General features: G+C 35.7%; 1 pseudogene; it reads right to left on the minus strand.

The window, feature by feature from the left end:
• Window positions 1-14,186: 14,186 nt before the first annotated feature.
• On the minus strand, window positions 14,187-18,774 carry LOC126555732 (uncharacterized; annotated as a pseudogene).
• Window positions 18,775-27,889: the final 9,115 nt, after the last annotated feature.

A 27,889-nucleotide genomic window follows, 5' to 3' on the forward strand; every position in this document is an offset into this window, starting at 1 on the left:
TGTATTATATAATAATTCAGATCTATTGTATTTGTACAAAACTACGTTTTTTAATGTTAATAAAGTCTTCACTGTGTAATGTTAAACCATTTTTTCATGTATCGTATACTCTTTATTACATTGAACACAAGAAAAAAAATGTTTAATTATGTGTGCGTGACCAGCTGTACTGTAAAGTTCTTTTTTGTTGGAAGGAGCCAAAAGAAAATGGCAAAAGACATTCAAGTACTAGGGAATATTGACAATTTGTTGAAGCCTGACGACATGGAAGACTGACAGCTCTATGAACAAAAGCTTAAGCAGTATTTTTTGGCTAAGGGTATAGAATAACAACGCAAGGTACCAGTTTTACTGTCGGTATATAAAATTGTTAAAATATTAAGCAATCCAGTATTGCCAAACGACAGGCCTTTTAAAAATATTTGTGACTTGCTTCAAGGCCATTATACTCCAATAGTACCGATTTATTTTCATATTATTTTAGATTCACTGGTATACTATATTCAGACCGATGACTTATACAACGACCTGGTGAATAATTCCAACTTGCTCGATCAAATTGACATAGGCATAATCTACCCCTGGACATTGCTAAGAGAAAGAAGATTCATAGGCTATTTTCTAATACAATCAATGGGTGCATTATGAGTTTTATAGTCCTTCGAGTAAAGTCCTATGTAGGTTTACATTTTGGATGACAGAGAACAAATCATAGCGAAACGCATCCTACGTCATGTTATTAAAATTTACATAACATTTGAAAACCATAAAAAGTGTTTGTTTAGTGACACTTACTTGGATGTCTACCACCAAAATTTCTCCATTCGACTATTCAAACACCAACCTAATACTATAAATATGAACAAATTGACGTACAATAGTTTTGATGACAAGAGGGTTATCATGGAAGACTAAGTGCATACTCTAGCTTATGGACATTACTTTACTAAGATTAAAAACCGAAACAAAAAAAAAAAAAATTATAAATTACTCTTAACTAATTTATCAATAATTTGGATTACTACACAGCGCCAAACACATTTCTCATGAAAGACTTGTAACCTATGTAAAAAAATAGTATTCAACGGAAAATCATAAAGTGGCCAATAATTGGCATTTTTCTAGAAAATTTAGACAAAGTTTATGTAATACATGCAATCTTAAGCTTCGGGTGCTAAATATTTGTTTAATTAAAAACTATAATATTATGAAAATAAGACAAAATATGTATTTATTTAATACATTTTATTAAAATTGTATGTAGGTATGATTAAAAAAATATAAACAAACGCATGTAGAATATAAATATGTTTTTATACAAATATTTGAATAATAGTAAGGGTGCAGGGGAAAAACGGTAGTAGTCCATTTTTTTCGATTTTGATTTTATGGTTTGATTCGATATCAAATATGGAGTAATATCGACAGTTGAAATCGATTCAGTGAAAAAATCTTTCAGTCCATAGTTATTAAGTGGAAAAGATTAGGTATACTGGTGAAGAAAGATTTTAGTCCATGCGCGGTTGTGGGGAAAACAGATTGAAGTCCAGTTCCGAAATATATTATTTTATTTTATCTTTTTCCTTTCTACTGTACCTACTGCAATAATAATATGACATATTCTTGATAATTTTGTTATTTATAATAATAACAAAATTATTGTAACATGATGTATTTCCCAGTAACGCGTTTCGTATAATACACAATATACGATAATATTGCGAGATAGCATTATTATTATTAGTTTTCACATTTTCGTCATTATTTCTCTGTTTTCGCTATAATCGGCAGTTAGTTCTTGACGTTCTTGTGTTTATTTTTTAATTATTCATAATGGACAGTGAATTAAGTGATTTTGATGATGATGTTAACAGTGATCAACGCACATCTAAAAAAAGACTTTAAATGGGTAGAGAACGGGATGTTCTAAAAAAAATTGCGTGCTACTACACATGAGTTAGGACCCGACTGCAAATGTAAACGTTATCGTTGTTTTGAAAATATAACTGATGAAGAAAAGAAGCGTATCATTAGAGAGTTTAACAGTCTGGAGAACTACAATAACCAGAGTAAGTACCTTTGCGGTCTTATTACAGTATTACCGATTATGAGGAGACGCAGTCGACTTAGTGATGACAAAGCCCAGTATAATTTGGCTAGTTATGCCTACCGCGTGCGTGTTTTTTGCGATGACAAGTTAAAAGACACTTCTGTCTGTATAAAAGCATTTATGTCCTTGCATGGTATTTCTGCGAAACGTGTTCAAACTCTCAGGGAATCGTTATCAACCACAGGAAACATACCTATAGATAACAGGGGAAAACATAAAAATCGTCCCAGAAAACTTTCGGATGAAACTCTTAACGAAGTAGATAATTTTCTAAAATCATTGAAAAGTCGCAAGTCACATTATTCTTTAAAAGATTCAAAAAAAAAATATTTACCTGAAACTCTAAATATAAAAAAATTGCACTCGATGTTTGAAAACAAAAAACCCGAGTGCAAAATTTCTTATGAATCATTTCGTAACATTTTCGAAACAAAATTTAATATTAGTTTCGGTTATTCTCGTAAGGATGCAGTGCAGTGTGTGTGATTCTCAAAAGGCAGAAGTGGCCAATCTTACGGAAAAACTAAAAAATGCACCCCTTTTTCAGCACCAATTGCATATAGTGAAATTGAAAAAGAGTTAAATAAAAAAAATTTGGAAAAAAAAGCTGAACAATTTTACAAAATCAAAAGAATTTATAGGAAAAAATCAATGAAAACTGATACACTTGAAGCTATTAGTATTGATTATCAAAAAAACTTGCCAACTCCTAATATAAATACCAACGATGCGTACTATAGACGGCAACTAAACTTTATTACATTTAACGTACATATTCTTTCAAGCGGTAAGTCAATATTTTACATATACGACGAATCTGTGGGCAAGAAAGGGGCAGATGACGTTTGCTCCATGCTGCATAATTTTATATACAAAATTCTTCCGGTACAAGTTCGTCAGTTAATTATATTTTGTGATTCTTGTGCAGGACAAAATAAAAACATTACAGTTTTTAGATTTTTACATCATCTTGTTACTCAAAAAGATCGTTTTGATCTCGTGAAAATGGTTTTTCCAATTAGAGGCCACTCTTACTTGGAGTGTGACCGAAATATGAGCTTGGTAAATTGTAACTCCTACACCGGAACACCAGATGACTGGCTAGAGGTTTTGTTAACCAGTAGAACAAAACCTTCGCCCTTCACTCACTGTAATTGATTGTAAAAAAGATATAATATTCCAAAACTGGACTTGCAATCACACTATTCCAAAAAAAGTAACCTCAAAACAAGACCTATCAGAGTAATTGAATTTCGTAAAAAGTCCCTTATCTTCCACAAAGATAATTACAGTGGAATGTATGCTAGCACTATGATAATCCCAAAAGAAAACAAACGAGGAAGAAAGACACGTCAAAATCCCACAAGGGGAAACATTGAAACCAATGCCTTGAAACCAATTTATGAGGGCAAACTTCCCATAAAAAAATCGAAGCATAAAGATTTACTTCATTTAAAACAATTCTTAATGAAAGAAGAATCACGCAAGTTCTACGAAAATCTGAAGACAGACGAAGATAATATTCAAGACAGTGAAGACGAATACATCGACAACATTCCTATGGATGAAGCTGAAGATTGAAAAAAAAAATTGTTTTAATAATTTAATGTTTTTGTATAACTTGAAATGAAAGTGTATTATTAATGTATGTATAACATGTATTATTTTATATTTTTATTAACAATCATCCAGATTAACCGGTGAAAAAAGATTGAAGTCCATGCTTTTTATTTTAATATATATTTTTTTAATAATAATCATTACAATTTTAAATTTATTTCAATAACTTTTCGACGTTTATACATTTTAATAAAATATAAGTTCATAAGGCATATTTTTTGTTTAATAATTAGATAGGTAGGTAGAAGTATGTAAACTTTGTTTTTGCTCTCCTGAAAAATTTATAGAAATGGACTACTACCGTTCTTGCCCTGTACCCTTCTTTTTTTTATGATTAAAAAAATATAAACAAACGCATGTAGAATAAAAATATGTTTTTATACAAATATTTGAATAATAGTATAAATATTACCTTACGTGTGATGTGTCTGTATAACATTTTATTTAACTATTAATTGTCCTTAAAATAATTTTAATTATTAAAATGTAAGAAATTTAGGAAATGACAACTTTTCAAGACATGGCAATTGGCCATTGGCACAATGTGTTGTCAAAAAAAAAATTGTATCTAGAAAATATAAATTATAGTATTGAAAAATAAAACTAGATTTTACCGATACAAGTAATTTACCAATTACTTTATAAATACTCAACCATTTTTTTTTTATGATTGACCGGTCGACGGTCGCCGTGCGGTGTGCGGTAGCACAGTGTTTCAAATTTTATAGATAAATTATTCTTTAATAATATAACGTACTGTTGCGCTATTTATTTTCACGATGCTTAGTATTTCACTGATTTCCATAATGTGCATTGACATGAGCTATCTATGTATATTTAATCAATGCTATAACTTTAACAATATTATTATCTATAATTATAAAAAGTACCTACCTATGTATAATAACATTTTAATCCAATTATTATTACTTATTTTAGAGTAATGATGAATCAGTCGATTCAAGAAGTGTTCTTGACTGTAATGAGTATGGGAAAATTAGTAGCTATGATAGTCTTAGTGACTTCTACGACAACGATAAGGATCCAGGATATACTCATGATAATTATAGATCAGTAAATTATTCAAATGATATTTTATTAGTTCCTAATCATGTAAGTTATGATTTAAGTATAAGATACTGAATTTTGTAATTATAATATAAAGCAAAAAATGTTAAAATACATAAAACAATAATATTATTATTATTAATTTGTATTAGGTTATTACTTTTATAAATTTTTTAATGTAAAAATATTTCTTAATGTAGTATAGTAATTATTAATACTTATTCAATTTTAATTTAAGGATGATTCAACTAATGAGTTAGTAGAAAATGTTATTGAAATAAATTCAGATGTTGATCTAGATAATTATAATATGTTAGTTCCCAATCATGAAATAAGTTTCAATTAAAGTATGAAATAATGAACTTAGTTATTATAATGTAAAATAAAGTTAAAGACAAGTAGGAAATCATTTTGTAATAAGGTACTCAATATTGAAATCCCTAGTAATTAAAATTTTAGTCGAATTGTAGGCTCAACATTTTATTATAAAAAAATATTTATTGTGTAATATTATAGTTTAACCAATCAATAATTACAATTTTTAATTTGTTATTAAATTAAAATATAAATTATTATTTAATAAATTGAAAATGTATTATTATAAAAAGTCATGAGGAAATATTAAAGGTATTATAATAATATTATCGGATTTAATTAGTTTTTACAAACAAATTGTTAACATTTATTATTTTGATAGTACCTATTTTAAACTTTTACAGATTTATTACTTTGTTTTAATTTCAGTAATATGCACTAAAATGAATAATTATTCATAATTATCTTGATTTTATATTATAATATTAGGAACTTGATAGCTCAAGTAAGAATAATAAAAAAAGAAACGTTCAATAGATAATAATTTTATTCCTAAAGAAAAATATACTCGTGTACATCAACGAAATACACCTGAATAGGTAGATAGACAACAAATCTAAAACAATGTTAAACTTGGGTTAGAGCACACAAACAGAATAGGAAAAAGATAAAAGCAAAATAAATGGGTGCACCATGTAAATGCAAAAAGAAATGCTCCAAAAAAGTTAGCGAGGAAATACATAAGGAATTTTATTATTAGGTGAATACTGGGGTTTAGGAGACCATTCAAGACAATGGGACTTCTTAGCTAGATATGTGAAAAAATTTGATAAAAAAAGTTTCAACAAACTCATCTTCAAACTTCATCTTCAGTCAGTAAGATTTTCAAAAAATATTATTTACCCCTTAAAAATTATGAAATTCAATGTGTGTACAAAGTTATGTTTCTAAACACTTGCTATATCAGTAAAAGTAGTTTCTAATGTGGGAAAAAACTAGAATTATCTCCAGCAATAACAGCTGACAAAAGAGGTACACATACAAATTGACCACATAAAATACATAGTGAAGTGTTAGCTTATATCAAAAAACCCATTGACATGTTCCCAGTAGTTGATTCACACTACACAAGACAAAATACAACAAAATAATACTTAAGAGTCAGGCCTATCAATAGCAAATATGAATCATTTTTATTTAGAATGGGCCCTAAGTGAGATAAATAATGTCATGGCTCAAAATGTTACTCTGAGGTAATTGGGATGTTTTTAATCAATCGTATAACCTTGGTTTTTTTAAACCTAAAAGAGAGATTTGTGTGACCAATATTAAAAATTTGATATAGCTAGCCCAGAAGAGAAAGAGTTACAGAAGACTATGTATGATGAACATTTAATAAACAAGAACCTTGCTAGAGATCAAAAAAATATTGATAAACAACGATCAATTAATAACCTTGAGTTGTGTGTTGCAGTTTTTGATCTGCAAAGGGTTCTTACTACATCCCAAGGTGAAGCTAGTTCTTTTTATTATAAGCGTAAATTTGCAGTTTATGATTTCACGGCATATGATATAATTAAAAAATTAGGTTATTACTATATGTGGAATGAGTCAGAGGCAAAAAGAGGGTCGAATGAGATAGGGACATGCTTAATGAAGTTTATGAAGTACATGACTGAAAAGGGAGTAAAAGAATTTTGCTTCTATTCGGATAATTGTGGTGGTCAAAACTGAAATTGATTTATTTTGCAATGTGGGAGTATGCAGCCTTCACCTTAAAAATTAAAATCACACATAGATTTTTTAGAAAAGGGGCATACAAAAAATGAGGGCGATAGCATACATGCATGCATTGAAAACGCTCAAAAAGGTAAAACTATATTTGTCCCGGTCTAATGGTTAACATTAATTGAAAAGCCTATTGAACTATACATAAAATATGATTTGAGTGCTTCAGATTTTATCAAAATCAATATAACACTTAAAAAAAATATAGGGGAAGACATCAAAATTGCTGTTAAACCAATAGAAGCATACAATGGAAAATTACATATTCAAAAACCAAAAATTGCGGATTTGTTATCAATATGCCCAATGGTACTTGTTCGATCAACATACTATGACTTCTACAAGTCTCTTAAATCAACATAACATAATAATAATATCTGTTTTAATTATTTACTTTGTATTATTAAAATATTTTGAATATTATGATGTTGTAAGAAGTTTATTTTATTCTATTTTGTTATAAATCTGTCATAAAAGTTATAGCATTTTTTTTTTATCATTATTTTACCATGTTTAATTATTAATCTGTGCTAAAAGTTACAACATTATTTTTTAATATTTTATTTTGTAAGAAAGTTAAGTTCTTTTTTATTATTTAATTTTATAAAAAGTTAATTTTGTATTTTGTTACTTATTAATGTATTCTCTTAAAGAATATGATAAATGTTTATGTTTAAGTTAAAGTAATAGTGAACATTTATGGATATGTGGCAGTCATTATCTACAAAATGTATTTTGTTAACCATGTAAAATATCCAAAATGTACCAGGACAATTAAATTATCGACTAAATTGTTTATTTAATAATTATTAATGTATTATTACAAATTATCTAGGTATTCGACAAAATATAATTTTAAACTGTTTGATTTTGAAAACAACACATTATTTAATTTCATTTCAATATACCATTGACATTATTAATTTTGTTGACATGCGAGCAAATCAAATAAGTATGAAGAAAATGTTGTTGTTAATAACAGCTTAAAACTATTACGATTCGTAAAAATCACTTAACAAAAAACTTAAGGATAAACTCCATGCTTTACTTATAAATTAAAATTAAAATAGTGCTTACATCTATAAACATAGTAATATAATATACATTACCAATCCCAGTATCGAAAAAATACTTACAGTTCGATCGTCGTCATTCGGGGGTTTTTCAAATATCGAAACAATCCGGATCTTGCAGTAGATGAACGGAAATACGTGTAAGCAATTACAAAAAAATGAATCGTCTGTTGTGCACGTTCAATAAAAACAGTTAATATAAACGATTTTAATGACTTATTACAGTAAGTTACATTATTATTTAAGTCTGAACGTGGGAACAGAAAGCGTCGGACGCCACAAGTACACTGTACAGAAGACGAACTGCAGAAATACAGAATACAGACCGGCTATCGTTTTCGTAGCGTGGTCTCATTGTCATTTGGCCGTACCGGGCTCGACAGGCACGTAGCGGCGCCTTTCGGCGGCACAACTCTGGAGGGGGTGACTGCGATAGTCACTGGCTACAGCTATGTGAGAGCAGCTGAACATTTGGACAATATAATACAATACGTTTGACTATATAGGTTATAAGACAATGCGAGTGGAATTCCAACGACATGCATCGGAACGTTCTTGGAAGGCAAATAACAGTTGTGTACAGAACATCTGCAACGTATTATTTCTCTGTTGGAAAAAAAATATAAAACTCCCTATTTTATTAATTCTTTTCGTATCCCGTAACATTCCCAGTGTACACAGGGTGTACGATTTTTAATGGCTCACCACTAAATAATAAAAATATGTTATACACTTAGGTTACACTCTGTTATTCATACAAAACGGCTTGTAGATATCGTTTTATTCCCTATATATTATAATCATTTTTGTTATAATACAGAATAAGACATTCCTATAGCCATATAGGCTATCTATATATTCTATGGATATTTTGACACAATTACAGTAGTTTTAGCAGATTAACGCAATGATTATGAATGTTTTTACAATTTAGTAGTAAGTAGTAAAAGTAGGTAACAATAATATGATAATATTTACAGAAATTAATAACTACAAGTATAACAGAGTGATTAATGTGTATGAGTGCTTTGAAAGAAACGCATGTGTTGTATGAAGATTTACATAAATATTACTATGAGGATGGCTTAGCGTAGAAGATCGTGTGGAACACCTCGTTTTAAATATCGACACATATTAATTTGACTGGACGTATTTTTGGCTCGGCGATACAAAAAAGGTTAACTATATAAGTCAACATATAATTTTGATTGCTGAGTCTTTAGATTCTTACATTACATTACATTAAATTACAGGTATTATAAGTTATTTAAGTATTTCTAATAGAATAAATTAATTGAAAAATTAATATACTAATATATTATTATATCAAATTAAAATAAAGTCAATTAATTTAAAAAATATAATAAAATTAAAAAAATTTACAAGTTTCTGATTTATTCCTTTGTATTTACCCAACTACCTATCTGGTTGCCAAATTTAAACTTTCTAGGTCATCTGGAACTGGGTTAGAATTTTGATCTATAGGCCTGCAGTGAGTCATAAAAAAGACGATTTTGGGACGTTAATATCTAAATAACGGCTTGAGGTGTGTTTATGAAATTAGGAGTACATATATATCGGTGTTGGGATACTTTGTTCCGCGGACATTTTGTTCCTTTCTCAAATTAATCAATCGTGGAACAAAAAATCCTAAAACGGAACAAAATGTCCTAGTGCGACATTTTGTTCCACTCGGTGGACTTTTTGTTCCGTTATGTGAATGATTTGATCTTTTCAGAAAAATCAATAACGGAACAAAAAATCCAAAAACGGAACAAAATGTCTCAAAAGGGAACAAAATATCCCGCGGAACAAAATATCACCTTACCATATATATCTCGTAAGTCTCAATATATGAGCCAAATTTGACATGTTTATGTGGAGTAGTTTTTTAGTTACGGGTCAAAAGTGGCTCCAAATGGTTCGTGTAATATTACACACGGTACTGCTCGCCTGCAGTTCTATTCGCTATAGAACTTGCGGCTTGATACGCTACTATGTGTCTAAATACCTATAAAATTACAATTAGGTTGGGATAAATCGAAGTTAAAGGGGAATAAAAAAATTGCTTCTAAATACAAGTACAAAGTTAGAATGTCTGAATGTGAGCTAACTTCAATCATATATTCATATATATTTATAATACTGAAAAAACAAGATACTTAGCAAAAAGTTATTGTGAACCCTATAATATACCTAAATATCCAAAAAAATTTTAGACAAGTGAAAATGCTGTAAGTCGTAAGATATAGTTGTAATAATGATAATAATAATATACACTTTGTCTTATAGCGATTAGAAATACACAAAACATTATTGAAAAATTCAAAAAACTTAAGTGGTTTAAATATTTTTAAATTTCATTATTTTTATGGTATGAAAATCAATGCAATATTATTTACCATTAGGTAAAGAAATAAGAATTTCAAAATTTTATACTATGTAATTATGTTAGATTATTTTGATTATTTTTAGCAAGGCTGTGCATTAACGAATAAAAAATTAAAAGTAAGTTAAAATAACGTTAAGTAATTTTAATTAAGTGCCAATTAGAAAATTTTAACTTAACACTAAGTTAAGCTACTTTTTTTCAAAGTTATGTTTAAATTAACGAGTTAACGAAAAAAATACGAGTAACTTTTAATTTAACTTAACTTCACCAGTTAAATCATTAACTTGTCCAGATTTGATTTTTAGTCATATCATTATAATCATTATAAGCTTAGCTTACAATAATTATAAAAGAACTTAAATTTTGGTGTATTCAGGCCATTAAAACATAACCCACCTTTTTCACCAACCACTGGAAATTATATCCTAGGCTAACAAATCATCTTCGTTCAGAATTGTTTTTCGTAAACAATGATACCTATCATAGGATTCAAATTTAACACTTCTATAATATAATATATATTAGTGATCCACGCACGGCACTAAGTGTACAGCAGAGCGGTACCCACTTACCCTCTTTTTTTATTTAGTTTTTTAGTTATTTAACTTAGTCATTTTTTTTCCTTTACTGCAGCCTAAATAACAGTTGATGGTAATTTTATAATTTTATACATTGTTTGTATGTCATGATTTAATTAGGTATACTATAATAAAATTAGTATAATTTATAAAATATAATAAGTATAACTAGGTTGTTGCTTGGCCTAACTCATATCATTTTTATATAACCTATTATATATCCGACAACTTAGTACAATTAGATACTATACTTCAGTGGCGTATCCAGGGGGGCGCGGGCCATAGCCCCCCCCCCATTGGCCGTATCATATAATAATATATAAAACATAATATGTAAATTTATTTATTTTGGCTATGCGGTAATCTAGAGTTTAAATTAAAAAAAAAAATATTGTTTCGTTAAAAAGATTGTAAATATGTCAATTATGTATAGAAGCGTACAAAATAAAAATGAATACCTGTATATTTTACTTAACATACATTTTTTCATATCTAATTATAATTATAAATAATTATTCTATAATTTATTATTTATCTAGTAAGTAAAGTAATACATTATTAAAACAATAGTAAGCAAAATACGTCTTAATAAAATAAGTAAATTTTAATTTTTAAATATACTTATTATCTGTATCTAAATATTATAATTTTTCTACTTTTATTAGATATAAACATTAAAAAAACATATTATACATTAAAAAGAACCTATTTAATTACTTTGCAACTGCATATAGTTTGTCATGAACACATTCTTAAGTTTTGTCATTTCTTTTAATTTGGCTGTAGGTATGTTTTCATTCAATTTTAGCAATTTATACTGAGTACCTAATGATTTCATTAATTAATTCATATTGTTCGTTATATTTATTCTACCAATAGCATATCTATTAAAAAACATTACATTAAGTATTAATTGGAGTTTCATTTTACCAAACTGCAGCCACCTTACAAATTGTTCTGATTTTAAATTCATTATTTATAAATTTATACTTTTGTATTACCTAGTTATAAAAATTATAAAAATATAAGCATTAAGCAACCCTATTTTGTTTATAGCTACTGTATATGTTAATAATAATATATACAATTGGCTCAAACAATTTATTTACTTTTAATTTTTTTTCTATATTTTATTGTATTAAAACCAATTCAAATGGCAATATATGATGTGTAGAATATCATTTTTTTTCTTGTATAAAAACATGAAAAATATTGATAGTATAATAGCATTAGATAGATTCTAATAAATCATTGCTTCCAATGCTTCCATGATCGTCATGAATTGTTTTATTTTCCAACAATTTCTTGAAGTCAAATACATCATATCATACTGATATTATTGAAATCTTCCCTGACAACTAAGTACAAAATCAATATTTGAATGTCAATTTGTTTATAAAACAAGTTGTATGTGTAAATGTATCATTATAATAAAATAAAATAATAAATTATAATATATTATATTATATTATATAATTTATAATAATAACTAGTTATATATATTTTTTATACAAAGATTTTGTTTTAGAAAAGTATTTTATAATAGAAGATTAATAGCTGACCTTTATGACTACTTAAAAAATAATAATTAGTATTAAGAATTCCAGATAAGTATTAATATTTTATTAAATACAATATATATATATATATATATATATCTGTTTTCAAAATGATAATAAATATGAAGTATTTCATGATAGCAAATAATTGTAGTATTTTATCTATTTAAATTATATTTGTATGGTTTGAATACTAATCAATTAAAGTTGTGAGTGCATGAAAATTAATTTTAATTTATTTAATTTTAATTTCTGTATAATATTTTATTTACATATTTCATAAATTAAAAAATATCACATCAGATTAAGTGTTGCTTCTTAATTAACAGATTTTATTTTTTATTTTAAGTATTTATGTCTACCTCAAATATTATTTGCTCTAGCTGTAATTTTTCTAATTACATAGTAAAGTTTTGATTTAATTATTATTATGACACGTTAAATTTAATATCTGATACCTGAAATTTCGTTTTATTTAATCTGTTTAATAAATTCTAATATACTTGTAATAATGAAATATTTTTTAAACTATTTAAGTATTTGATAAATCCATAATGGTAGAGACATTTTAATTCTTTTTGTGCCTTATTTTATTACACTTTTTGCACTTTTATTTCAGTTTTTGCGGGTTGATTACAGCTTTTTTCCTTTCAATGAAATCTGGTAACGGAATATAAGACGAACCACTCATAGGTGTATATTGATAAACACCTAATAATAATCCGTCAATACACTGTAGCGTATAACCACTTCCCTTGCTGGAATATTCGTCTTGCTCAGCCATTAATTTTATAATGCCTTCTTCAACAATTTCCCTACAACAGTTTCGGAAAAAATTGGTCTAGCTGAGGTCTTAAATGAATGGTTCTCTGTTGAATTATCAACATTCGGAATATTGTATGTAGCTTTCAGCTTTAAATTAAACTTGATTGGATGTTTAGACACTTGTGATTTTAGTAACTCGACTAATTCAGATTTAATCGAATTAAAAAATTCAATATAGTTTTGAATATTTTTGATATTTTTTGCATAATACCATATGACTTTTCTATTTGCAGAAGACGAAATTTCGATAAAGCCGGGAGACTGTACAAGAAGTAAACGTGCTTTTTTAGCTTTGATAGCAGACGTAGTGTTTGCGGAAGAAGCACGTTTTCCGTTATCGGTTGTAGTGTAAGAATCTTTAATAAATAATAAACCTAATTAATATCTAAAAATGTGTTGTCGAAAATGTCGCGAGTGATAAAATATATTTAATGTATATTAAACTAACCTGTATTAGCGTCTAGCATTTCATATGCATCCATTGCAAGCATACAAATATCGTCATCAGATAACATGTTTGAACCACCAGCCGGTATATCCGGAACAGTTATTTGTGGTGCTATCTGTATATCTTCACGTGCGGCGGGTTGACGAGGTGCAGGCACCCAGTTCAATAATTTTATCATTTGGACTTTTATAATACTTTTAAAATATTTTTCATAATTTAATTTATTTAATTATTTGGACTTAGAATATTTTTGCCGAAATAAAACACTTAGAAATAATTCAACAGTTTTCATTTTTTTACAAACAAACCATTCGATACTACATCATTCTATTGCTTGTACATGGCACGTTACAAATTTGGCGCAGTCGGTAAGATTCTTTTAAATAAGAATTCTTTAGTCGAACAATTTATTTTATTTTATTTTATTAAAAAATATCAACTTCAAAGAATTCACGGATGCAAATTCGGCAACGAATCACAATTGGAGGGAACACTTGATCACTGTCAACTTCAGCGACTCCAAAGAAAAAGAATCAACTCGTAGCACCACGGCTCAGCAAGTAGAAAGAATGGACGCATCAACTCAAACCATCTTTGTGTCCCAGTCATTTATCTCGGTGGAGAGATCCATTGTGGTGAGTGTGATATCAATATTATTCTCGCCACTTGGTCCAGAGAACGTGAATAATGGGCTGACTCTATTAGCTAGTTGTAATTGCTCTTCCTGTATGAAACTTTTAACCAGGATGCCTCTGTGGTCAGTTCTCCTGCTAAACCAATCGGTCGAAAAGGCATTTATATCAGCTGCTATGAGAGTTTTATTCCCACAAGCTCGTTTGATTCTCCTTAGGGTGTTGATCAGCCTTGCTGTCGGATCTCTGTACTTGAAATATGCTGAAATTAAGCTTATTTCACTTCCTTCTGTTGTGCTTACTGTGGCTACTGCGAAGTTGTCACACGTGAGGTCGTCTCTAGCTAGCACTGTTAGTGATGGATTAAAAACCACTATCGCCGCAGAATGTGCGCATGTGGTAAACCAAGCTTCTGCCACTCAACCGAGTACATCCAACAACGGATTTTCCGGCGCAAAACGAGCATGTGAATTCCTTTTCTCTGCATTTGGCCTCTACGTGGCCAAACTTCTGAAATTTGTTGCAAATGGTGAGATTGAGATACTCGACCACTTTACAGACCGAGAATCCTAAATAGATTCTCCTGTTGCAAATTTTTCGGAATGCTTCTGGTCTTGCTTCACAGACCCAGTTAACTTGTTCTTTGTCCTTGGGTCCTACCTTGAACCCAGGTTGAATCTGCCTCAGGTCATCAATCGTTAGACCCAGATCCGTATTCTGTTCGGCTATTTTCTTGACGAGTTCGGTGGGTAGAATGTCCATATCCACATCGTAGATGAGGATCTTTGGTAGCCTCGCACCAGTTTTTGTTATAACGAATCCTTCGTTGGCGATGGATTCGATAACGTTACGTGTATTGTCATCTGCTGGTGTGATTAACAAATCACCTCCTTTTAGCGTGACTACCTCCTTTATTTTTGGTGTTTTGTTCTTTGATACTACCTGTGTCCATAACAATTTCTTTGTTTCTTCAACTGTCTGTTTGCAGTTGCAACCACAAACTTGACGGGTGCCGCTTGTTCCGGCATTTGTCAAGTATTTCCTTTTCTTTTTGCTTCTTTGTTAAGCTTCTGCTACTAATAGTAGATAGGGACAATACTCCTCTGGTTTTGCGGCAGGCGCCATACAACTAGAGACCGTGTGGTAGCTCAGAAGAGCTGATTACGAGCAATAGAGGTTCAGGTGACGCTGTTGCGGCACCCGGGTCGTCATAGGGACCATCAGCACCAGGTTACCCCGTACCTTTCTGATTACCGGTCAGCTTTCGCCTTAGGGTTCCGTCCTCTCACTAAGGTTCAGTGATTTAGTTACTATCTAGCGCTGGTCCCACAACCATCGCGTTTCAGCCGAGGTAGGCTCCTCAACCTTGAGGGGCACTACATTCGGAGCGACAAGCCGATCCGACGTGCAGTGGGGCTCCCCTCTCCCGTGGAACTGATGCGAAGCCTTCCTCCATAAGTATCCGTACGAGCCGTGTTCTTTGTTCATTCCATCTTAAGCACTTGTATATTGCGTGCTCCAGGTCGTCAATACCCTCACTACAACTACACTTCGGTGAATCTTTAAGGTTCAGCGAGTGTAGCTTGGCAGCAAAGTTACCATGCCCCGTGAGGTACTGAGTGACATAGTGATCCAGTTCAATTGGGATTTTTAGTCTAAACCTGATATCGGGAAATATTCTGTATGTCCATCTGCCCTTTGTGGATTGGTCCCATCTTATTTGCCATATGCTTAGCAGGTTGCTCCTTAGCTCTTCCTGGTCCTCAATAGTTATTGTACCCCTCTTCGTTTCTTGTCTTGTCCCTTCCCAAAGTATCTGGATATCTAAGGGTAAGAGACCTGTGATGATTTGCAATCCTTCTGTGGGTGCTGTTCTCTATGTCCAAGAATTCCTTTACCTTGCATACCGAGTAGCCAATGTACACACTTCTATTGGTAATCTTTTTGAATATTTCTGGTCTGACTTCACAGACCCAGTGAACAATGTCCCTATCCCTTAGACCCCTTTTGAATCTTGGTTGTATCTTCTCCTTGTCGGACAATTCGAGTCCAAGCTCTGGATTTTGATCGATGATTGTTTTTGCCAGTTCATCTGGTCTTATATCCTTATCCACATTGTAGATTATTACCTTTGGCAGAAAAGCCCCTGTTTTTTGGATTCCGAATCCTTCTTTCGCCTGTGATTTTATGGCCGATCTGGTTTTCTCATCTGCTGGGGTAATCATAAGGTCACCTCCGCTGAGTACTACAGAGTCTTTAATTTTTGGAGCTTTATTCTTCGAGACTACTTACGTCCATAGTAACTTCTTTGTCTCTTCAGTCGTTTTATCTCCTGTATTGACTATAAATTTAACTGGAGCAGTCTGTTCTCTGCACTTATTTAATATTTCTTTTTCTTTTTCTTTATTTCCCCTGTTGCTAGATGTGTTAGCCTTTGTTACGGATTTTTCTGTGCCCGAAGTGACAGAATCTGTGTCCGTTTGGGCTTGGGGTCTCGTTACTGAAGTAGAGCCTTCTACTTGTTCTGTAGCTTCTGTGGTTCTCTTTTTCTTTTTTTTCGGCTTCCTTTTCTTTTTAGTTGCCTCCGTTTCAGTGTCTGTTGTCATGTTTTCTTCTGCTATTATGTTTCTCCTAGCTAACAGCTGTGGTATAGGTGATGCAAACCCTACCCTCTTTTTGTTGTCCTCAAGTTCATCATACATTCTTTTTAATTCAGTATATCTTCCTACATAGTGGATATTCTCCAAGCATAGTTCGGTAACTAGATCATTTAGGAGTTCAACTCCTTTGTCTAATTCCAAATTATTGGTTGCGTTTAGCTTCTTGGTTGTCGTCTTGAACTTTTCAAAGTACACTGTTAACTCCCTTGCTTTCCTTTGGTAAACACTTGCCCTCTCCAAGTCACTTTTCGGAGTTCCTGGTGATATTGATTGTTCCTTTCTTAGCTTGGTAGGATGTGCTGGTGTTCTTTGCTCATCATCATACGGCAATGACTCGTGGTTCCTTTTGTCATTGAGATTCTGAGAAGTTTCTTCTCCTTTTTTGCTAGGCGTTGGCTCCGTTTCCATATGGTCCTTACTATCTCCTGTGGCACTGTTAGCACCTCCATTAATCTAAGAGTATTCTTCTTTTCTTGTTGTTTCGTTAATGTTGATTCTACTTTAGGGCACCTTCTCCCAAAAGGCACTCCTAGGTTGAAAGGCCTTGTAAGCCTCATGGCCTCCATCGCTTCGTCCGTGCACATTTCGCTGTTGTCATTTTCATCTGTTGAGTCCCAATCTCCATCATATTCCGAGTGAGATGAAGCCAGGTTAATCTCATCCGAGTCCATGTATGAATCTTCCTCATCATATCCATCAAATATTGTTCCCATTGCTGGTGATGTACGTGCTGACAAACTGATTACTTGATGATAGGTCGGGCTATCTACTGAATACTCTTCACCGTCTTCTTTGTATTCTATCCAGTTGTTAAGCTTCTTTACCTTATCTTCACTATCCGGTGACGGACACCTGGGATAGATCCTTTGGTACTCTTTTTGTTCTTTGCCATCACTGTAATTGTTTCCTTCTTCAGTATATGGTGGTAGATTCGTTGATGCTCTGCTCTCAGGCCTTTTGTTGCCCTTCTGCCTTGTGCTTATAGGGATGCAAATTGTTTTAATTATCTCCTTTGGTTTTTCTCTTGCCCATCCTTCAAAGCAATTGTGGTTGTATCCGTAGCCTTTTTCATCCATAGTTGCGAAAAGGCCCTTTTCGATTTTTCTTTTCTCTTGTCACATCTCCCAGTTTCTTATGGCTTTTTCCTTGCTGTTCCCTCTGAGGCTCATCTTGTGTGTGTCCGTGTTATAGCCTCTGAAAAAGCCTTTCTGTTCCTTTGCCTTGGTTTTACTTGTAACTGCTATTTTCCTATTTGCGATTTCTATGCCCCTAAGGTTGTTCTCTCTTTCTTTTGCTCTCTGTTCCTCCAATACCGAGCAATTGTAAAATTTACTGGGTCTAATAGGTCCAGTAACCCTTGTCTCACTAGTCACCGAATTAAGTGTGCTTGTGGAACAGGTCAACCGGGAGACGGTTGCATAGTCCCAATGTGAATCGTTTTCGAGCAAATTCAAACATTGGCAAGCTTCCCGAAAAGTTGTGCACAGTACACCATCGACAGTACGCAGAGAATTGAAGGATGTCGGGCCCCTAACGTTCACCAAAAGTAAGCGAAGATAGAAGCATTCGTCTTGGTGTGGATGAACTGTATATATTCGTCCGAGGGAATCGGTCGAATAGACATCTGCGAAGCCAGCAACAGCATCACCTTTCTTCCTGCGTTGAAACTTCTTTGATGCAGCATTCCATGTATAATAGCGTGGCATTTCCGAATATAGCAAAGTCCTCGCGAACGAATCGCTTTCGCATGTCAAAAAAAAATTTGTCAATGTCGTCGCTGGTGGGTGCTCTGCTCTTTGCGCTGCGTTCGCTTCCGTAAAGTATACACGCTGGCCGTTCTCTAAGTGAATTGCCAAATGTACGACAGTCGGGTGACGTTCATGAATTGTAAATGAAAACAGCCGTCAAATTGCCTCATTACAACTCACTACTCACGTAACGTCCAAGTTGAAATTTCATCACCTCATCGTTTGCATTTAGATCAGCAATGCCAAACACAGCCATGCCACTCCCTTTGTTCACATATTTGCAAACATATTTGATAGATTTTATGGAGTTGCAATACTCAACATTGCAGTGATTTGAGAACGTTTTCGACAAAAGTGGACAATATGGAACGATTCAGCGATTATCGACAACGACATCTTTTCCCTTGACTTTCATTATGATTGATCTGCCGTTGTCATCTGGAGAACGACTCCAATACAATGGATATCCATCGATTCCACTGGTTTTGTCAGCCACAAACAGACGCGGAAAACGCATAATGCAGTTTCCGTTTTGCATGCACGGTGACCCAGGATTCTGAGCTCCGCAAGGGCCATGTATCATTTTCGTGGTCACAACAGAATGCAGCTCAGGATTTGTTTCTGGATCTGGTATTTCGACAGAAATGATCGAATCAATATGATCTGGTCGGACCTTGTCAAACATCTAAAGCCGCGTATGTGACTCTAGGAATGTAGATGACCTTGTAAAGGAGAAGAGCCGAATTGTAGTCAGCTCCCCAATCCCTTCCTGTCATACTTCTTACTCTGCTAAATTCTGCTGTTTGTTTCTTTACTATATTCTGTATCTGTGACTTAAACTTAAAGTCTCCATCTATAGTTATTCCTAAGTATTTGGTTCTTTCAACTGTCTTGATTCTCGCATCTCCAAACGTTATGTGGTGCCCTGGTTGAAGTCCTCCCTTCAGTGCCATCGCCATAGATTTTGTTGGGGAAAATTGAAGACCATATCTGCTAGACCAATCCATTAGATCTTTTAGGTACTCTTCTGTTTTGCTATACAGCTCCTTTCTTGTATTTCCTGATATAATCTGCGTAAGCTACTCTGTGTGTGTCTTCCTTATCTGTGTTTAGAATTTGGTTGACTGCTATGTTCCACAGAGAGGGTCCAAAACCCGATCCCTGTGGACATCCCTTTGTTAGCTTGGTCTCTACTTCTGTTTGGTTAGATGTTATCTTAGCCACCCTGTCGACTAGGTAACTCTTTGTCATGTTTATCGTTGCTAAGGTTGCTCCGAGGTTTGTCATATCCTCAATGAGTGGTGCCCATCTAACATTGTCGAATGCTCCGCTAATGTCTAGGAACACCCCCAATACGTGTTTTTCCTGTCTGCTGTCTGTCCAGTTTTTTACTTCCATAATTGCTGTTAACGTTGACTTGTTCTTAGTAAATCCATGTTGGTTTGGTGCAAGGTTGTCTGAGATCTCGTCCCTTAGTCTCTCGCAAACCAGATGTTCGAGTGCCTTGCCCAGCACTGGAAGAAGGCTGACCGGTCTGAATGATTTCGGGTCTTCTCTTGGTTTCTCCTTGCTTTTGAGTATAGTCACTACTTCCGCCGTTCTCCATAGCCTCGGGAAGTAGCCGTAGGCTATGAGGTCATTGAACAGTCTCGTGACTATATCTTTGATTGTAGGCCATGCTTTCCTTAGTATTGTCGCATCTATGCCGTCTCCTCCTGGTGATTTTCTTGTAGACATTCTCCATATGGCATGTTTTACCTCTTCTAGACTAGCTGGTTTATGTTGTAATCTCTCCTTTCTGGGCTCTGTGATGTCCCCGTATTGGGTGTAATCGCTAGGTATTAAGGTGTCGAGTAGATACTTGAGTGTTTCCCTCAGCGTTTTCGTGTATTGTCCATCATTCTTTTTGATTACCGATGGGGCTTCGTGATTTTGAGACCCTTTCTTGATCCATCTGAAACACCTGCCCCATTTGTCATCCCTTATTTCTCCTGCGAACCTTCTCCAGGATTTCTTCTTCTCCGTCCTGAGTAGCTTCACGAATGTGTTCCTCTCTTGGTTGTAGTCTTTCCTTCTTTCTATTTTTTCATTCTGGGTAGCTTCCTGAATAGCTCTGTATGACCTTTTCATTATTCTTCTCTGATCTTCAATTTCCTTTGTCCACCAAGGTGGCTTTTGGATATATCTTATGCTGCGCATTGGTATTGATCTTTCAGCCGATTTAGTTATCGCCTGCATTAGCAATTCTGTCCTGTCTTCCAGAGCTTCTTCATATAGTGCTGTGTTGTGTATGTTCACTTGTTTTGCGAGTTCTAGATTAAACAGATCCCAATCTGCTTTGTCTGTTATGAATCTCTTCTTACTCTTAATATTTCTGAAGGAGTCTCCTTTCCCCATTTTGAATTGTATCAATCTGTGGTCGCTGTTTATGTCTCCTGCTCTTACCTCCCAATCTTGGAGTATATCCGCTATGTCCTTGGTAGTCAATGTTAGGTCTATATTATTTTCCCCTCTTGGACCTGAGAAGGTAAATAATCGATTTTTCCTGTTGGCTATAATGAGTTGTTCCTCTGCGATATAGTCTTCCACCAGAACTCCTCTTGTGTCAGTCTGTTTACTGAACCAGCTTTTAGAAAAAGCATTTATGTCAGCTCCTATGAGGACTCTGTTTCCGCATTCTCTCTTAATTCTTCTCAGTGTTACTATAAGGTCCCTTGTGGGTTCCCTATATTTAAAATATGCTGATATAAAGTTGATCTCCTCATCTTCGCCTGCGCTGACTGTGGCAACCGCGAAGTTGTCACATGTGAGGTCGTTCCTGGCCAACACTGTCAGTGCTGGATTGAAGACCACTATTGCGGCACCGTGGAGGACGTTTGTCTCCCCTCTTTGATGAACTCCCGGTGAAAGTGTTATCCTATTTGCTGATACCTCTAGCCCCACCAGTCTTCCATATCTAGCATATGGTTCCTGTACGAGGGCCAGGTCAATATTTTCTTTCTGTGCGTAGATCAGTAGATCTTCATTAGCTGTTGCTGTTCTCGCCAGATTTATCTGGACGACTTTTAGCTTGTGCTTGTTTGTGCTGACCATTAATTATATGTGGTGTTTCTCACCAAGTTCCTAACCTGTTGCGCTCTGAAAGTGCAGCCCATATGCCTAGCGGTGTATGGTCCCTTACAGTTCACGCATTTTGGTTGTTTGTCCTTATTGCTGCAGTTCTCCACTCTATGTCCTTTCTCTGCACAGTACGAGCAGGTGTCAACCCTTTCCTTACACTTTGCTGCTATATGTCCGAACTTTTGACATTTGTTGCATATCGTTATGTTCAAGAACTCCTTCGCTCTGCATACGGAGTACCCTATGTAAAGCCTTTTGTTATTCAGTTTAGCGAAGGTTTCAGGTTTAACTTCCAAGATCTACCAAGACTGGCAAACGTCCCACTTCCCGTCACAAAAGGTTCCTGGATTAACACAACATCCAGACCTCGTTCCCTAATCTCGGACAGCAGGTCATCTGTTGCCAGTTTCCCCCGCCCCAGATTTACCTGTCCTACTCTTACACCGACCATTTGAATTTCCGGGCCTCCCGCCGGAAATTCACCTCCCACGTTCGACACTTCGCAGTATCACCCGAGACATGGTCACAAGCCCAGCCACTAGCGGCACAACTCGTGCACCGTATTTGGGCTGGACGTGCAACACAGTGCGCAGCATGATGCGAGCCAGCACAACGCCCGCAGACCACCGACGGCGCCTTGCAGGCTACCCCAGTATGCCCGTAACGTTGACACCGATGGCATCTCCGCACGTTCACACTTGGACCCACCCGACACCGCGATAGCCCGACACACATCGTTTGGCCCACGATCTGGCCAGCAACCTCGGGAGTTACCACGAACTCTACATCCCGTCCCTTTCTCGTCACCCTACTTTTGTGCGAGATGAGTTCCAGATTCTTAAACCACCCCGTCTCCAGCGTCACAGAACTTTCATTCTGCTCTTCCAGCAACACGGCGATTTCGTCGTCCTTTACCTCAATCCCGACCCCATGTACTATGATATGAGGATTTCTCTCGCCCGCCCGACAGATGTCGAGCGAAGCGTTTTGGAGAAGTTTCCTCGTCTCCTCATTCTCCGGTTCCACGTAAAGTCTGTCCTTTCCCACCTTTTTCAACCTTTTAAACCTCGGGGCACACTTTTTCTTCGCCAGCTCGTCCCAGAGATTCTTTACCATCTGAGCTTCGGTCACTTCAGAAGTGACCTTCGGCTCTTCCGATTTTTCCTCTCTTTTCGGAGACCAGCTCAGAACGTATCCCCCGTGTTTGTTCTCCCGGGCCTTTTGCGTCTCCTCAAGAAGCATTCTCACTTCGTCTGGGACAACCCTCTTCTGACTTTTCTTCCTCTTCTCTTTTCTCTTTACCGTCGTCCATTCCTCTGGTTTGGGCTTTGGTTGCTCCAGGAGGGGTCTTACCGGGATTTCCACCCGTTTTCGCCCTTTTTCCTGCGGCACCGGTTTCGCCACCTTTTTTGGCTTCGCAGGCGGTTTTGCAACCGTCTTTTCAGCCGCCAGAGGAAGTTCTGCCGCTACCATCCCCTCTTTCGAGGTAGAGGCCTTGGCAACCGTTTCACCTTTTTCAGATGGAACCGGACCCTCACTCGTTTTCTTCTTTTCACTCTTCTTCTTTTTCTTTTTCTTCACCTTTCCCTCTTGTTTCCCTTCACTCGCCTTTCTCTCCTCCTCTTTCTCGGCTTGTATCTCTGCGATTACCCTTTCAATCGCGTCACCACCCGTCGTGAAGTTTCCCATGGTCGTTTCCGACACCAAGGACTCTCCCCAACGTGCAGCTCCGGTCATTACCGGGGTTCTATCAGAGACCGTCTGATGAGAACGCTGGTGTCTGGCCTCAATCAACCTTCCCTGGATCATCATTTGCGCATAGACGAGCTCGTCTATAACGTTCATGAAGCCAGTTCTGGTCTTTTTGAAAGCCTCTTCCCTCGCTTTCGTCATAGACGCCTTCTCCGTTTTCATTGCCATGATTAAACGGAGAAGTTCATCAGACAACTCCCTCCCACGGCGACCGAGGATGCAGGTATAATCCCGCAACTCCACGGTGTCCACTATGGACCCAGCACCGTAGGTGAATTTATCTACGCCCTCACCCTCCTCGTCCTTCTGTCTTTTATTGGATTTCTTGGGAGTTTCATCTCCCATCAATCCCGTAAAGACGAAGGGCGCTCCCTCTCTCTCATCTCCCAACTGTCCGGTTTTTCCTTTCCCATTTCCATTTACTCCTGTTTTTTCCGTTCCACTTTCATTCCTCCCTACAACACAAATTTTATTAAATTTTTCCATAGAGTTCCCACGAGTTAGGACGATCTATAAAGTCCATCATGTCACTGCGCCTCTCTGACATGATAAGGTATTACCCCAGCCCTTCCCAGGGGGGTGGGGGATCCCTATGAGCACGGTATATTACCCTCCTCCGTGCCAACCTAATTCTCATAGCTAAGTACCTGCGCTTAGGAGGTATCTAGAAAGTCCAATCAAGGACCCTCTGTGCCCTTGTTTGTCCGCAAGGCAGATCCGATGCAGGACCCCTCAGTTATCTGACTGTTTACACGTTTTTCAACGATCAGTCAGGCCGAGCGCGTCTGCCCCAACTATCCAAAGTCAGGGCCGCTTTTGACCCCAAACAAGTGAATGTCCGGGGTCAACCCCCCTCGGCAACATTTTAATGTAACCGAGGGTTCTCTGACTTTCCCACGTTAGCGGGTAAAGTTACCCGGGAAGCTAGAGTTACCCGGTATTTTTCCCTGGAGGTGTCTTTCTAAGTTGCAAGTGGCACCTCCGGGTCTAAGGCATTTTCAGCTACCTCAGAACCTGGGGCGACCATTTAAGGTAACTTCCAGTTTAACCAGTCCTTTTGGGGAGAGGTCCCCAGATGCATTATCTGGTCTAATGCCCGATTCTGGGCCCGTCATTGCAGAAGTAGCAAAGCCGTTGTTGTCGGCCGAAGCCATCCTCATGGTTGAACCATGATTTAATCCATCGGAGCGTGTCCATATATATTCATGGTAATACTTGTAAAGTAATGAAGTCAATTTATCCCTTTGATGAGCTGCACACCGACACACGTCCGTTCACTGCGACGGTTAAAACCGAACTAGTAGATAGGGACAGTGAGAATCTCGTTAATCCATTCATGCGCGTCACTAATTAGATGACGAGGCATTTGGCTACCTTAAAAGAGTCATAGTTACTTCTGCCGTTTACCCGCGCTTGGTTGAATTTCTTCACGTTGACATTCAGAGCACTGGGCAGAAATCACATCGCGTCAACACCCGTCCCGGGCCATCGCGATGCTTTGTTTTAACTAGACAGTCGGATTCCCCTGGTCCGTGCCAGTTCTGAGTTGACCGTTACATGGCGGTCGATCCGGCTACGCGGCCGACGGCGCGGCGGCCGGACCGCCCGGCGACGGCGAACCGACGCCGGGGCGGACGGCCGGCCGCGACCGCCTCGAGGCTCCCGGTCCGGAGACCGGGCGCACGGGCGACGGCCGGGGTGTCGCCAGCACCGCCTACGCTTCTACGACGACCCGAACCCGATCCGCCACGCTCCTCAGAGCCAATCCTTATCCCGAAGTTACGGATCGGTTGTGGTAAACCAAGCTTCTGCCATTCAACCGAGTACATCCAACAATGGATTGCGCCAAAGACCTTCTGCTTAACGATGTAATTCATGAGTACTACGATCTTTTGTTTGAATACTCGTGCAGTGATGTCATGTCGATCACTTGATATTTGTCCTGTCAGCAACTGATTTGCAATTTCAGGCCATTTCGGATTGCAAGTAAACGTGATGAACAAATCAGGTCGTCCGTAATTCCGCACATACGTCATCGCATCTTGAGCATATTCATGCATGTGGCGCGGCCTTCCAATATGAGTAGCCGGGAGAATAGTCAAACGACTAATATTGGGCGCGTCTCCTTCGGTAGCGATGGCATCACGCAAGTGGATGTACTCGTCTGATCGTAACTTTGACCGATTGAAGCGAATGAAATTGAGACGCTAAGTTTCGACCTTGACGTACATGTCGACACAGTACTGTTGAAACAACCGGCGATATCTCAAAAGATGATTGTCAACATCTTGTCGAATCATCAATCGATATGCATAAAAATTCATTGAGCTGACATTTTTATTCGTTTCTTCTCCTGAAATATGAATTCAAACTTAGTTATAGTATGAAAAAGAAATGATGACCTTCTAAACAAACCTGTCATTGGGTTGACCATCTTTATATTTAAGTGATAGCCATCCTCTCCTCGACAGAACATCAACGGGTATTGAAGTGCATCATATGACCGATGAGTCTCGTACACGCGCTGCAATTGTCCACCATCGCGACGCTTAAGAACAATATCGTGTGATGCCACATTTTCGCCAACAATCAACGCTGCGACTTCATTGATAGTGGGAGCATTGAATTGTCTTTCATGGCTTCCAGAGGGTCTTTTGTCTGCTCTGATAATGATTTTGTGGTCGTCAGAATGCACTGTGTCCAATGCGGTTTTGAACATTCTGACCAATTGATTATGCGCATGCAGAAGAATTTGCAATTGTCCGATTATTTCACGTTTATTCGCAGGAAAAATTGCACACCGCTGTTGTAGTTTATTTTCCGAATTACCAACGAAATATATCTGAAGGAACTTATGATCTTCGTTTGGTTGTGGTAACAAAGTGCCTGCTCGATGGTGAATTTGTCCTTGAATCTGAATATTTAAATGGTCATTTGTAAAAAAAAAAAATGTGTTATTATTACAAACGCCTTTACTTTATAACTCGGGTTGTAGCCTGGTTGTTCAATAACTTCTGCTCCAAATGACGACATTTGAAAACTTCCGTTATACTTTTGTGTATTCGCCAGGAAATGTTTTGATTGGATTGTATTTCCATAGAGAAACGAATACAATGGTTCTGGTGGTTGAGCTAAAACTGGTAATTTGACCTTGCCACCAGCGCAGCATAAACCGGGGGTTTCCAATCGAAACTTTAATGTCTTGCAATGCTGGCATACGATGCATACGATATATAATGAGCCGATATCAACACACAAAAGATTTTTGTAAGCAACTACGGAATCGTATTCGAAAACAGCGCGATTCAAGGCTACATCTGAACTTCTTCTTCTTATATTAACATGTTATCGAATTTGAGGCGGCGTTTGTGCAGCGCGGGCCTGTGTATTATGAGCACGTCTAAATTCATTAATGTTTCTTGCATTACGTGTACGCCGTCCAAAGTTTGTTCTTCTCATAGGAGGCATGATTCAAGCATAAAAATTCTCTCCAAAAAACAATAGTCGTTTTTGATTGAAAAAGCTCATAGATAACATAAAACGATAATGTTTCAAAATAAAATGAATAATGTGCCAACTATTATATTTGTTTACTCTAAAGTTCTAAGTGTCTATAATAAAAAATGTATATCAACCAGAATATATAAATATATTTTTTTTTTCGATTTTTATTAATATTAATCGATTTTAAGCCCTGCTTTTATCGATATTTGTATTATTATTTATATTATATTTTTATTTTTATTTTTATCTGCTAGAGGGCGCCACCGGTGTAACTCAGTTTTTGTCTCTAAATCTTTAACTCACAGGAGTTAGGTTCATAATTTATGCTATAAACCCGCTCCCCGACATTCTCTATCATTTAAAAAAAATTTGAGCCAAATCGGCCCAGCCGCTCTCAACTGATGCAATTTCGAATTTTTTGTCTCCACACTCAGAGAAAAATATATCTTGGTTTTAATTATGGTACTCCTTTAAATTGAATACACACAAACAATTTAATATTAAAGAAATAATTCATAAAAGTTAATACTATAGATTTAATATTAGGGTATTAGTTTAAATTCAATGGATAACAAATACCATAAAATTAATGTAATCGTATTAATTCTATTAAATTATTTTATTTAAAATAATGAATAATTAATAGTAAAAGTGATTCTTTCTCCAATAAGAATAATATAAATTTTCATTGTATTAA

Source organism: Aphis gossypii, unplaced genomic scaffold (assembly GCF_020184175.1).
Source record: "Aphis gossypii isolate Hap1 unplaced genomic scaffold, ASM2018417v2 Contig01042, whole genome shotgun sequence".
In the NCBI taxonomy this organism is placed as follows: Eukaryota; Metazoa; Arthropoda; class Insecta; order Hemiptera; family Aphididae; genus Aphis; species Aphis gossypii.